Genomic DNA, 12,438 nt, shown 5'->3' on the forward strand with positions numbered 1-12,438 from the left:
GATTTTACTGATGAGGGTGGATACATTGCCCTCTGGTCTGCCTCTTTTCACATGGCTGAATCCCACTGCTCCCTGGTAAGACCAACATAAGCTACGTTTTTGTTTGAGTGAATGTTTTGTTAATGCATTCTTAATTTAGTTTGTAGGTATATTTAGCCGTTTTTTTGTGGGAATATGTGTCTGAACCACTTGTTAAGAGCATTGTCATTGTCCCTTTTTCTTCTTCTTCGGTTCCTTCCTTCGGGCAAATCATATCACATTTTGTAATTGTCAAATATTGTCAATGATACCGATGATGATGACAATAAATATTTCATTCATTAATTTCATTCTTTGTAAAAGAAAAACTTTAGCATTTTATAGCATTTAAGCTAGCACACTTTTTCTATCCAAGTTAGCCAATTGTTCTTTTGTTGTACACAGATCCTCATTTAAAAAAATATATATATCGTTTGAGGCTCAGCTCAGGTGTTTTAATTTTTCATGTTCCTTATCCGATTACTCTATTATTCGAACAAACTAGTCCATCGATTAATCGACTACTAAAATATTCGATAGCTGCAGCCCTATAATAAAGCAAATGTGACACACAGAACGGCTTGCTAAAATTTGCTTAAATATATTGTTGTACGTAAAGGACGTCAGCCAAGGTCGGCCCCCCACATTTTTACCACACCAAATCTGGCCCCCTCTGCAAAAAGTTTGGACACCCCTGATCTAGATGAATAATTGTACACAAACAACACCTTTTACATATTTCAGAGGTTTGTTATTTTGACTGTATTGGTAGAAGCTTACTCTTGTTTGTTGTCACTATGAATCTTTTGTTGGACAGGTCCACAATCAATATATTACTGCTAAAGTATGATACTACAGTAATTATGTAACATATATATAGTGAGGAAAATAACTATTTGAACACTGCGATTTTGCAAGATCTCCCCCACTTAGAAATGATGGGCGGGTTTCAAATTTTCATGGTAGGTGCTTGGCCACTGTGAGACAATCTAAAGAAAAAAATCCAGACATTACAGTGTATGATTTTTTTGAACTAATGTGCAGGGAGGCCGTGGCACAGTTGGTAGCTCGAGTTGTCCTGGGACCGAAGTGTCAGCTGTTTGATTCCCGGCTACAAGTTTCCCCAGACTGCAACAGGGATTTTGCACCACTGCTCCACACAGATCTTCTGTAGATCAGTCGTGTTTCTGGGCTGTCACTGAGAAACATGGAGTTTGAGCTTCCTCCAAAGACTTTCTAATGGGTTTAGGTCTGGTGAATGGATAGGCCCCTCCAGAACCTTGATATGCTTTTTACGAAGCCACTCCTTGGTTATACTGGCTATCTGCTTCGGGCCATTGTCATGTTGGAAGACCCAGTCACGGCCCATTTTCAATGCCTTAACTGCCTTAAATGCCTTAAGGTTATTCCCCAAAATCTCACAATACCCTGGTCATCCTCTCCTTAATACAGTGCAGTCGTTAGTCCGATATGCAGAAAAACACGCCTAAAGTATGATGCTACCACTCCCATGCTTCACAGTAGGGATGGTGTTCTTCTCTCATCATTTTTCTTCCTCTAAACACGATGAGTGGAATTAAGACTAAAAAGTTTCATTTTGACCTCATATGACCACATGACTTTGTCCGATGACTCCTCTGGATCATCCAAATGGTCGTTGGCAAACTTAAAATGGGCCTGGATATGTGCTGGTTTTTAGCAGGGGAAGCTTCCGTGTGATGCATGATTTTAAAACCATGACGTCTTAGTGTATTACCAACCGTACCCTTAGAAATGGTGGTCCCAGCTCCTTTCAGGTTATTGACCAGCTCCTTCTGTGTAGTTCTTGGCTGATTCCTCACCATTCTTAGGACCATTGCGACCCTATGAGTTAGATCTTGCATGGAGCCCCAGCCTGAGGGAGACTGACAGTCATGTTTAGCTTCTTCCATTTTCTAATAATTGCTCAAACTGTGGATGTTATATCACCAAGCTGCTTGGCAATTCCCCCGTAACCCTGTTCAGTCTTGTAGAAGTCTACAATTCTGTCTCTGGTGTCTTTGGACAGCTCTTTGGTCATGACCATGTTAAGAATTGGAGTCATCCTAATGGCGTACCCCAAGCAATACGTCACTTCCGCTCATTAATATTCATGACATTAGCTACTGTTGCTAAGTAGGGACAAGTAACCGTTTGTCCCTAATAGGAAATGAATGGAAATCGTATACGAAGGAGATGTTTACAGAGCTAAACCTACCAATTTTCTCTGAAAATGATGTGCCTGGTGCCAAATTGACTGGCAAAGATGTGGAAGAACATAAAAATGTTCAGTTAAAGAGATGGCTTTGGTGTCGAAGGCTGAAAAAGACGAAGAAAAAAAAAACGAGCCGACCTGAGCATAGCTTTAGCTTTTTTATTGACGCGACTGACAATGACATTCTCCTGTTTCAACAAGCTATCCTTTACCATCAGCCCTGTCTTTCTTAAATATCCCCTGGTTGTCCTACGTCTCTTACCGTTCTTGGGGGTAATATAGTTAGCTTTGTGTAGCGATCGCAAATGCTACTCAGTGACAGCCAACGAACACTTTTAATTTTTTCATTGATAACACATCTTAATTTTATAATTTATTTACACTTCCCCCTTACTAAAGTTGTTTTTTATATATATAACAGAAACGGTAACAGTGGCAATCAGATACCATTGTAATTCTTTTCAGGTCATTTATTGTCAGACAGAAGCAGTACAGCACAACGTTACGCAAAAAAAAAATAAGTTAAAAATATAAAAATGGCTTACCTCTTTGTCCTCTGAAAGACCATGCCAACCCAACATAATGTTTACTGCATATGAAACGTGAATGGATTCGCCGAGCTGGTGTTAAAGTCCGCGCAAGTTGATTCGGTCTTCACATTTTTTTCTCCCGAGTTTTTGGTTTCCGGAAACGTATGAAGAAAACATCCTTCATGTGTCGTAATGTCGAGAGTCGTTTCTACAAGTTCCAAAACAGCAATGCGTGATCGGCATGTTCGTTTTTGAAAGATTAACGGAGAAAAGTAACACAAATTACGTTGTGTCTATGCAAGGGCGGGTCTATAATGTCCCACTTCGGCTTTATTTCCGCTTTACGATGCGACGTCACGGTCTAAAAATAGCCTGCGTGCGGTACGCCATTGTATGGGGTGGACTGGTGTTTATATGCAGCTAACCGCCTCAAACAGGTCAAAAAGTCAGACTCAAAAAGTCCGCCAGCACTCCACTTATCCGTTGGACTTTTTAAAGGCGACTAATCGGTCTTTGGGGCTCACAATTCTAGCTAATAGACAGGTGGTCAAATACTTATTTGCAGCAGTATAATACAAATACATTGTTAAAAAAATCATACAGTTAAAAAATTTTTTTTTTAAATTTTTATTATTATTATTATTATTTTATTTATTTGTGTGGTTGTTGGATGTCAGTCTCACTTTTCATCTCATTTTGTCTTTTCTTTTTTGAACTGGAAATCCATGCACTAGTATTGTGAAAAGTTGGAAAATAAAGAGATTTTGATTGATAATAATGGGAATCATATTGAAAATGTTTTTCTTAACTTGATAATTGAATGAAATTGTTTTATTTTAAATATGGTGTAGGTCCGCCTTTTGCGCAATTATGATTTCCATTATTATCAATGCATAATTTGATGCTCCTTGCAAAATTCAGGTGAAATAGATTGAATAGGTCTACATTGCCGTCGAATAAATAAAAGAGTATAATTCCTATGTGTCCAAAAAAAAAAAAAAATCATACACTGTGATTTCTGAATTTTTTTGTCTTTACATTGCCTCTCACATTGGACAAGCACCTACCATGAAAATTCAAAAACCGCCCATCATTTCTAAGTGGGAGAACTTTGAAATCGCAGGGTGTTCAAATACTTATGTTCCTCACTGTATATATTTTATAAATTATTATAATTATTTTTTTCTAAATCAGCAGTTCGGTTCTATACAATATCTCTCCATTTGAACAACCCTATACATTTCACATCTCTTCTGCTTTATTACAGTGCCTTGCAAAAGTATTCGGCCTCCTTGAATCTTGCAACCTTTCGCCACATTTCAGGCTTCAAACATAAAGATATGAAATTTAATTTTTTTGTCAAGAATCAACAACAAGTGGGACACAATCGTGAAGTGGAAGAACATTTATTGGATAATTTAAACTTTTTTAACAAATAAAAAACTGAAAAGTGGGGCGTGCAATATTATTCGGCCCCTTTACTTTCAGTGCAGCAAACTCACTCCAGAAGTTCAGTGAGGATCTCTGAATGATCCAATGTTGTCCTAAATGACCGATGATGATAAATAGAATCCACCTGTGTGTAATCAAGTCTCCGTATAAATGCACCTGCTCTGTGATAGTCTCAGGGTTCTGTTTAAAGTGCAGATAGCATTATGAAAACCAAGGAACACACCAGGCAGGTCAGAGATACTGTTGTGGAGAAGTTTAAAGCCGGATTTGGATACAAAAAGATTTCCCAAGCTTTAAACATCTCAAGGAGCACTGTGCAAGCCATCATATTGAAATGGAAGGAGCATCAGACCACTGCAAATCTACCAAGACCCGGCCGTCCTTCCAAACTTTCTTCTCAAACAAGGAGAAAACTGATCAGAGATGCAGCCAAGAGGCCCATGATCACTCTGGATGAACTGCAGAGATCTACAGCTGAGGTGGGAGAGTCTGTTGATTACACACTTGACAACAATCAGTCGTACACTGCACAAATCTGGCCTTTATGGAAGAGTGGCAAGAAGAAAGCCATTTCTCAAAGATATCCATAAAAAGTCTCGTTTAAAGTTTGCCACAAGCCACCTGGGAGACACACCAAACATGTGGAAGAAGGTGCTCTGGTCAGATGAAACCAAAATTGAACTTTTTGGCCACAATGCAAAATGATATGTTTGGCGTAAAAGCAACACAGCTCATCACCCTGAATACACCATCCCCACTGTCAAACATGGTGGTGGCAGCATCATGGTTTGGGCCTGCTTTTCTTCAGCAGGGACAGGGAAGATGGTTAAAATTGACGGGAAGATGGATGCAGCCAAATACAGGAACATTCTGGAAGAAAACCTGTTGGTATCTGCACAAGACCTGAGACTGGGACGGAGATTTATCTTCCAACAGGACAATGATCCAAAACATAAAGCCAAATCTACAATGGAATGGTTCAAAAATAAACGTATCCAGGTGTGAGAATGGCCAAGTCAAAGTCCAGACCTGAATCCAATCGAGAATCTGTGGAAAGAGCTGAAGACTGCTGTTTACAAACACTCTCCATCCAACCTCACTGAGCTCGAGCTGTTTTGCAAGGAAGAATGGGCAAGAATGTCAGTCTCTCGATGTGCAAAACTGATAGAAACATACCCCAAGCGACTTGCAGCTGTAATTGGAGCAAAAGGTGGCGCTACAAAGTATTAACGCAAGGGGGCCGAATAATATTGCACGCCCCACTTTTCAGTTTTTTATTTGTTAAAAAAGTTTAAATTATCCAATAAATTTTGTTCCACTTCACGTTGTGTCCCACTTGTTGTTGATTCTTGACAAAAAATTAAAATTTTATATCTTTATGTTTGAAGCCTGAAATGTGGCGAAAGGTTGCAAGGTTCAAGGGGGCCGAATACTTTTGCAAGGCACTGTATATTCCAAAATATCTCAGCAGCTCTCTGTATGATGCAGTGCAGTTATTCAACTGCAAAGTGAAACCACAATAAAGGTATCTCCGAGAATGTCAATCAAAACTGAACTGAAACGGAAAATTATCTTAGCGGTAGAGTTGAGTGTTTGCAAATATACCGTAGAACGTGAACTATATCACCGACGTGTCTCATTTAAAATGCTACAATTTCCCTCACATTTTGTCACACACACAAAAAAATCTTAAATATATTTTCTTTTAACAGATTGACATCGCTCTCGTGGGAGTATCTTCTGTCAGTGAGGGAGCTTTTGTGATCCATGCACCGCTGAACACATCTCTGCATCCCATCTCCATACACAGTAGATGCCCTCACATCCCACAGGATTAGGCAAGGCTCCTCTCTTATGACCCTCCTGTAACACACACACACATAACGCGCGTACACGCACAGCTTTCATTTTCATGTTACATTTGACAAGAGAAGTGTGAAGGATAAACGGGCCTAATACACCCCTCACTCCCCTCAGATGCATGCACATTCTGTGCGTGTGCTGACAGCTCACAGACGTGACTGACAGCACCGTATGTGCTCATACAACCATTTCTTCCTCAGATTTCTGCAGCAGCCTTTCCTAGTGTCTTATTGTCAACCTCTAGAGACATTTTGGCAAGCCTTATTGTGGATCATAACTGTCCAGTGGTGGACATAACTCAAAAATACTTAGACCACTGACTCTTAAAACAAATGTGACATGTTGATACCCTTGTCTAATTCAGCTATGATTTGAGTGTGTTCTTATGCTCATTCCTCTCATGTCTTTCTCAGTGACTGCTGCGTGTGAGAGGAGAGGCGGCTGAGTTATAGAGGCATAAGTGCTTCTGTTGGCGTTTATATAGTTTGTCACAGTAAATCTCAAGATAGCATAAGTAACGTTATGCACACTAACTCACTCTGGTTATGTGTCACATTAGCAGATGGTGATGCTGTTGAGTTGCTGTGTGTGTACAAGCATACCGAGCAGGGTGGTGAAACCACAAGGCTGTTTATCAAACTCATAGGAAGTGGGTGTTGTTGAACAAGTACTTGCCATCGAACCACCACATCCTGTTTCACGGAGGCTGAGAATGTTCACATGAGGTACTGCTGTCAATATATGTAAAATGCGGCCACAACATAAAACGACATGCACACATAAAAGAGTCGATCTGCATATCCTAATAGCTGTATCTAAAGAAGAGTGTCCGTGCCTTTATTGATGTTTTACATTGGAATAAAATCTTATGACATTCTTGTAAATAATTTAATAACGTTTTAATTATGATGATCTCTTATAGCACATTGTCTGGTAATCACTGATTTAAGAAGTGTAGGCAATTCTCAAAATTCAAATTCAGATCGTTAAATTCTATTTTAGTTTTGCAGTAACAAACCGTACTTGAGCTGTGTCTTTATCGTTTTGGGCATGTTATAAACTTAAAGGGTATTAAAACACTAAGGGGCTGTGAGATATCAATAGACCCTACCCACCGACGTCACAAAACCACGTGCTCGCTGTGTGGTTCCGCCCACTTGTCCGTCATTTTGTCTCTGTATTAGCATTGTTTTCAATTGATCGAGGAATTTAAAATGCATTTCATGGAAGACCCGGTGTTTTCTGATGCCGTAAACTCACTGGATGTGTTGCATAAAAGGCGTTATGTGGAAAAGCTTCGTTCTATACAGTCGCCAGATCCATATTTGATGCCCAAATCGATGTTTTTCGACCCACTGTCTTCGCCCTGTCTGCCTGACATCTGCTACGCTGATATTTACAATTATCTTGTCCACACAAAATCAGCCTATTCCCACGAAAATTTGAAAAACTTCAAGAGCTTGGAGGCTTATAAATACTTCGTTGCTGGTTGGGTGAAACAGGTCCTCGTTCGGCAGGAATCTATCTTGTGCTTGGAAAGGTGAGTTACGAAATTTTCAATTCAAAATCTTTTGTTATTGCTAACATCCACTGTCAAGTCTAATGTATTTCATGTCGTTTGTCAATGGAGTTAAGGCTTTTAATGTTTATATGGTTTAGCGATAGCACTCTCACTACATACATACGTGTATGTTGTCGGCGATTAGCCTAGCATTGATCTTAATTGTGGTTATTTGTCAGCCCCGTAGACGAGGCCAGTTTCTTTCACTTGGTACCAGCTAAATATTATTCAAAAAATAACGATGGTGGAAGAAAGGGAAGTCACAAACATCTTGAATTTGAAACTATGTCGTACTACGTCGTATGTTGTCGGCGATTAGCCTCGCAATGATCTTAATTGTGGTTATTTGTCAGCTCCGTAGACGAGGCCAGTTTCTTTCACTTGGTACCAGCTAAATATTATTCAAAAAATAACGATGGTGGAAGAAAGGGAAGTCACAAACATCTTGAATTTGAAACTATGTCGTACTACGTCGTATGTTGTCGGCGATTAGCCTCGCAATGATCTTAATTGTGGTTATTTGTCAGCCCAAAACCCTCTAAGTATATCTTAAATGCATCTTACCGGATATAAAATGACTACTACATAGTCTGTGGTGATTTTTTGGTGCCCAGTTTTCACGTCGAATTGCAGCCGTCCATTTAGCTCTCCTCTTTGGATCCCTCAGAATACGGTAAAACTTCAAGTCTCTCCTTCCATCTTCTCTGTTAGTGCAACCAACAGCCACACACGCCTTCACCATTTTGATTATTAATGTTAAGGAGCAGAAAAACACGCCGTAAATAGGAGAAATGTACGTAGCCGTAACAGGTTAACACTATGTTTTGACGGACAAGTGGGCGGTACCATTCAGGAGAGCGGAGCTGTGACGTCACGTGGGTAGGGTCTATAGAACCGTTATGTGGCAAGATAACAAATATGAATAAAGTTAACAAAAAAATAAATCGCATTCATGAGCAATTATCGAAAATAGATCGAAAATTACGAACATTTCCTAAAGTATTCCGGAAACAGCCGAATGGGGCGGAGACGTCATAACAAGGAAACGAAAGGTCGAGGCAGGTGCAATCGTTGTTTATCGACGAGAGAGTTGCGTTCGTGTTTTATCAAAAAATCGCTAAAATGGTTCAAACCTGTCATGCTATGTGGTCTACAAATAGCCATTTGTCGCAATGTAGTACCCATGAGTTCCCGAACGCGAGAAAAAGAGTTGGACTACGCAGACAATGAGTAAAGTTCGTCCGTGCTAAGAGGGCTACTTTTGCAGACCCAGCCTCCGGCACGGTTTTGTGTGGTGCGTATTTTACACCTGAAAGCTGTTCGAACTATGCACAAATGAAATCAGGTTTTGCTAAGAAATTGCTGATGAAAGCAGCCACCATATACGCGCAGCCACCTAAATGTCCCGCGATATCAAGAAAGAGGACGACTGGCTCTGATGAGACCACCCCAGGCTAACCAAAGGAGCGGAGCAGCCAAGCTCGAAATGGCCAGAGTGAGTACTCTTTTATAATAAAAACATATCACGCATTGGATATAGGACTGGACATATGTATAAATTATCACTCGTAAAATATATAGAACAAATCCTCGAATCCCATTCATATTTGTGTCTGTTGGCAGAGCGAAAACCTATGATAGTTATTCTATATATTACATTATTTTGCGGTCACGGTGTATCAGCTTCACAAAAAGAAATTCAAAACAAACCATTCGGTGTTTCCCACACGATGTTGCCGGTGTTTCATCAGTGTGATTGCTCTTCTCAATTAGCCTGCATTGGCTTTTGTTTGGGCTCAAATTGATTACCCAAAACACCAAAGAAAGGTTCATAACTCTCCTCGTCACCATGAGAAGAATGTTCGTTACGTCGGATTCGTCGCTGCAACTGGAAATAAAATTGTCCACTATCATCGCCGCCATTCAGTTCTAAGCACTGAGCCGGTTGTTTCCTTGTAGTGACGTCACGCACACAATATGCTAGATTTCCGGGATCTCGTGGGCGGGTCCTTTTAGCTTGACAATCGATCCAAATTTCTATCATTTTCTTGGTGTTGCGATGTGTGTAATTACACGATGTGGCATGATATGAATCCAAAAGGCATGCGTTTATGGATAAATGATGGAATATTAGCATTTCCCCAGGGGTTGTCATACCCTTTAACATGGGACAAACTACAATATTATAAAAAGGGTCAATTGGGGATGTACAACCATAAGCGGATTTTAAGGGGGGGACCGGGGGGGGCAGGCACCCCCCCTGGTGGCCGAAAAAGTGTGATTGCATGTAACTGACTTTCCTACATGTATATAAGTTGTAACAAAACCAATAAAACTGCAACAAAAGTGAATGAAATGAACAACAACAACAACAAAATTATAATGTGTCAAAATTAGTTTTTTGAACAGATCATGTGATTAGCAACTTAGACGGTCATTTGCTTTGCATATAATTAAAAAAAAAAAAAAAAATTAGGGAAGGGCAATTTTATTTTTCAAATGATTTTTTTCTTTACTGAATTTTTTTTTTTTTTGATTGAAGCAACTTTTTGGGGAGATTAAATGATTTAGACACACATGTCGTACTCATAATATGGCCCAAACACAAAAAGAATGGCATCAATCAAAAAAAACTTTTTTGATGAAAAATTAAGTGTTCAAATGCAAATTTTTCAATCTCAAATATTTTTTCGCATTCAAAAACTTTTTACATGATTGAAAAAAATTTTTTTTGATTGAAGTGATTTTTCTTTTTGAAATTATATATATTTTTTAAGCAACTATTTTTTGATTGAATAATAAAGACAAATATGTCCTAGCCAAAATGTGGCCCAAACACAAATCAACATTACTTCAATCAAAAAAAAAAAAAAAAAAAAAAATCTAAGAAAAATAGCTTTCACGTGCATTTTTTTTTTGGTTTTACATTTATTTTTGCATTCATTTTTTTTTTGATTGAAGCAACTTTTTGTTGTTGTTGTTGAAAATATATATTTTGATTAAAGCAACTTTTTTTGATTGAACAATAAAGACACAAATCTACCTCCATATGGCCGAATGATGGGAAACAAAAAACGCTCGTTGTCAACTATATTATAAATATTCTTGCAAGTAAATTTTATTGCTGACACTGCGTTTCGGGGTCATCAACGTGTTGTGCCCCCCTTGCCACAAAAGTCAAACTCCGCCTATGTTTACAACCCCTAGCAAAAAGTATGAAATCACCAGTCTCGGTCGAGCATTCACTCAGACATTTTATCAGGTAGAACAAACTCAGATAAAAGCTTGAAAAAATAATGAATTATTTCAAAAGTGCAGTTTTAACAGTTTTAGCTCTGTGGGACGAGGACTGGGGAAATTTTGATGTTTTCTTCAGTCAGTCATCTTTGTAAATCTCACTGGAACGGCACCAAACAAAAGTTCCATCATCATCACCTTATCAAGAGTCAAGAATCTGAATTGGACAAGTTGTCAAGAGTCAAGAATCTGCATTGGAAAAAAACTGTTAAAGCATTCCTTGGAGAGAGACACGTCCAGTCAATGTCATGGCCTGCAAATAGCCCAGATCTCAACCCTATTGAAATCCTGAGGTGGAAATTGATAAAAATGGTTCACAGCAAAGCTCCGACTGGCAAGGATGATCTGGCAAATGCAATCAAAGAGAATTGGCACCAAATTGATGAAGAATACTCATTAAGTCCATGCCTCAGAGACTGCAAGTTGTCATAAAAGCCAGAGGTGGTGCTACTAAATACTAGAAATGTGTTTTGATTGTTACTTCTTTGTTTGTTTCTCATGATTCCATATTTTTTTCCTCCGAATGGAGTGATTCCATATATATTTCCCTGCATTTGCTCGATAAAAGTAACATTTACTGACCACCACAATGTTTTTTATTAATTTCTTTTAGTGTTTCTGAATGCTAAAGACTTGCACTTTTGAACTAATTCATTATTTTTTTCAAGCTTTTTATCTGAGTTTGTTCTACATGATAAAATGTCTGAGTGAGTGCTCGTCCGAGACTGGTGATTGTATACTTTTCGCTAAGGGTTGTAGTAGACTAATACAACACTACCAGTGTTGTTACAGATTACTTGAAAATGTAATAATTTACTGATTACTGATTCTGCCTCAAAAAAGTAATCTCATAACTTTACTGATTAGTTATCAAAGTAACTAAGTTACTTTAAAAGTAATTTATCAGTTACTTTTTACCAATTTTTCTCCCTTTGCTGCCTTAACATAAGAATGACGACAGAAAAAAATGTCATCGCATGTAACTGACTTTCTGATAATTGAACTTAAAGGGGAAGATCAGAATTTTTCACATAAGGCTTAATCTTCTAGTTAGCGGGAATTTAATAAGTCGATGGAGTTGATTTCAACCACCTTTGACTCGCGCTAGCTTAGCCACTCTGGTGGCCTGAAACTAACAAATAACTGACAAACTGCATGGAATTTGTTGAAATCAAAGTATTAGAACTGTTAGACTAATAAACCCCCGCTAACTGCTAATCGCTAATGTAAAAAATTCTGAACTTCGGGTTAGGGTTTAGGGGTAAACAGCATATCAGTGCCAATGTAAAACAAATTGACTGCACAATAATCAACAACACACAAATAAACAGTGCAATGAACAAAAAGTTGGGGGCAGGCGCGAATACGCGCGCACAACCCGGAAGTACGCCGTACACACGCGGTCATTTTGGCCTAAAATGTAGCTGCAACTATGCACTTTACACTCAATCGGACTTACAACACAAATGCACAATACAAATATG

Source organism: Corythoichthys intestinalis, chromosome 3 (assembly GCF_030265065.1).
Source record: "Corythoichthys intestinalis isolate RoL2023-P3 chromosome 3, ASM3026506v1, whole genome shotgun sequence".
Lineage (NCBI taxonomy): Eukaryota > Metazoa > Chordata > Actinopteri > Syngnathiformes > Syngnathidae > Corythoichthys > Corythoichthys intestinalis.